The sequence below is a fragment of the Triticum dicoccoides genome, unplaced genomic scaffold (genome assembly GCF_002162155.2).
Source record: "Triticum dicoccoides isolate Atlit2015 ecotype Zavitan unplaced genomic scaffold, WEW_v2.0 scaffold111691, whole genome shotgun sequence".
NCBI classification, from domain to species: domain Eukaryota; kingdom Viridiplantae; phylum Streptophyta; class Magnoliopsida; order Poales; family Poaceae; genus Triticum; species Triticum dicoccoides.
In genome coordinates, this window is record NW_021177272.1 from 1 (window position 1) to 2,818 (window position 2,818).

Here is a 2,818-nt window from a genome sequence, read left to right on the forward strand (position 1 = left end):
AAAAAAAAACTGAAGTCAGGTTTAACATGACACTTATAAGTACATACTACGTTGCAATTTACCCAAATTACGAGCGATTGAGTTGTCTCTAAAACTTAGCCCAGTTTCAGGTAAGTTTTTTTTTCGAAAAGGGGGAAATCCCCGGCCTCTGCATCAGAACGATGCATACGGCCATTAGTTTCAGGTAAGTAAAAATGTTTGATTTTGGAGTTTCGTATGAGTGGACCGTCTAATTAGTTGTGAGACCATGTTGAGTTTTTAGGAATGGCAAAAAACCCTCACCTCTCACCTCTCACCTCGTAGCACTCAACTACGACCCATTTTCAGCACCCTGTAGTCGATATGCTAAAATAATGATAACATTTGCAAAGTCGCAGTCAAAATAACTATGAGCTGCAAGAAAAATGATAATCTTAACTAAGACATGACTTCAATTGACGAACACAATGAATCCATAATTACACTAAACTCGGTTTTTTGGGAGACAGGGGAGAGGAAATTAAAAAACTCAAAAGTGGTACATTAACAATCCATTTTTCAGGAATTGGACAAATTGACCAGGGTAACTTGTGCAATTTGTTGACCAAATTACTCGGGGTCAAGACAACAACCTAACTTTTTCAAACAAAATATACTCTACTCGAGTACTAATTACCCCAGTAAGACTCAGAAAAGTTTATCGTGATGGATATCGGGCATGGTGTTCAACCATCTTTTTTTTTTGCGGGGTGTTCACTTACATCTTTGACAAGTAATTCTACACTATTTTATATATATATACACACACACACTACACTATATTTTATATATATCTAAAAAAAGGCAGTACTGTGTCAAATATTTCTAAATAGTTGTAGAGATGTTTAAAACTAAAAAAGAAACTGATTTTTGCTACAGTGCTACTCCCTCCATAGCGAAACGTAAGACGCTTTTTGTGCCCTCTGTAAACCAAAAAAACATCTTATATTTTGATACAGACTAGTTAATGAGCTCCAGTAGCGCATTGTCCAAAGTCAACATCACCGACGATTCTTTGAGGTGGACACAGTACTCGGTTGGTTGATCCTACACGACTCGAGCACATCTTCAATTCGAGGCTAGCATTACCACGGCGACGACCACGACTAGATCTCATCTTATTTTACAACCGCGTGTTTCACGTGCGATAGCATCTACCATGATGGTGATTGGTGATGGTGCAGCGAACGGAACAGAGAGGGTAAAAATTGAACGGGAAGCAAAAGGAGGAAAATTGAACGGGAAGCAAAATGAGGACTTTTATTAACGTACCAGGACGTAGAGGGTGCAGGCGACGATGATTGAACGGTAGCGGCCGAGCCAGGAGTCGGCGACGAAGGCGCCCAGCAGCGGCATCAGGCAGGCCGTCCCCGACCAGGCGTTGACGGCGGCGGCCGCGGCGGCGTTGGAGTGGCCCAGCGGCCCGTCAGGTACGTGATGAGGTTCGCCGACACGCCGAAGTAGGCGAAGCTGCCCGCGATCTCCACCACTGCAATCAATCCATGCGGGACCGATCAAGAAGACTGTTACTTGACGAACGAACAGGGGAAGAGAGCGCGCGTAGGTCCGACCGAGAGTACGTACCGCAGACGAAGAGGGCGGAACGCCAGCCGCCGGACCCGGCGCGGACCACCGGGCGGCCGCGGAAGTCGGAGACGCCGGCGAGCGGCGCCGCCTTGTCGTCTTCAGCGGGCAGCAGGAAGGGGGCCTCGGCGTCCGCCATGGCCGACATCTCTCTGCCTATCTCCTCTGCTCTCGGATGATTTTTCCCTCTCTCAGCTCGCTGGCTGGCAGGCTGTTAACGCGCGCACGGAGAGGCAGCCGGCATATGGGCGCATGTGGGCGCATGTGTGTGTGGGCTGGCGACCGCTTAGCCTTATGCTGCTTCATTATTCTCCTCCACACGTCTCCCTCCGACAAAGTCACAGTTGTGGCGCCTCGTTGTTCCCCTGCCTCCAATAGAGCAAGATATTTTTTGGTGCTGTCACTGTGATCCAGTCAGTCAGACATGTCGATCCGAAACTGATACCGATCGATCGGCTTGGCCCATGTTTTGCGAGAGAATTCATTATTTAACACTGTCTTAATTGTTCCTTATTTGAAATTAAAAAATATTTTCTTCTTCATGCAACACTCCCTATGTAACACCAGAGTCTAAATTTTATACTCTTTATAACACTTCCATTCATTATAAGCCTTAACGGTGTTAAATGACGCGTGAAAACGCCATTTTATCCCTCGTATACTATGTCACAAAAAAGTTATTACTCCTTCCGTCCCATGATATCTGATGTTTTTGACACTAGTATAGTGTCAAAAAACATCTTATGTCATGAAACGGCGAGAGTAGATTCTAATAAAAAATGTGTGGTCCAGCCGGCTAGGTTGCCTATACGGCTACGTAGCTGACTAGCTACATGTGTCAATGTGCCTGCAAGCCAAACGGTAAAACGATAAAGAGAAATCAACAGGCTTATCGACGGGTATGTGGCTATTAAATTGCTTTTCATGTGCACGTAGTTGTGCTAGTGCTACGGCCAAAATCGATCAAATCGATTGGGCTGTCTAGCTAGATCAGGCATCTTCACTCGTTCGCCCCACAGCGCATAGGCCTGCGCATTTTCAGGCATTTACGCGGCGATTTTAAGCTCTGGGGCGACCAAGGCCCCAGCCACGTCTCCAGGTGCCGCCCCCCAAGGCCCGAGCCACGCGTCCTATATTCAAATTTGATCGTTCCCGCTTTAAAAAAAGCCATAATCCGGTGATCAACACAATAGCTCGGCGATCATCACCTGCCACA

General features: G+C 46.5%; 1 pseudogene; it reads right to left on the bottom strand.

Moving 5' to 3' along the window:
* Positions 1 to 885: 885 nt before the first annotated feature.
* On the bottom strand, positions 886 to 1,881 carry LOC119342987 (annotated as a pseudogene).
* Between the last annotated feature and the right edge of the window lie 937 nt (positions 1,882 to 2,818).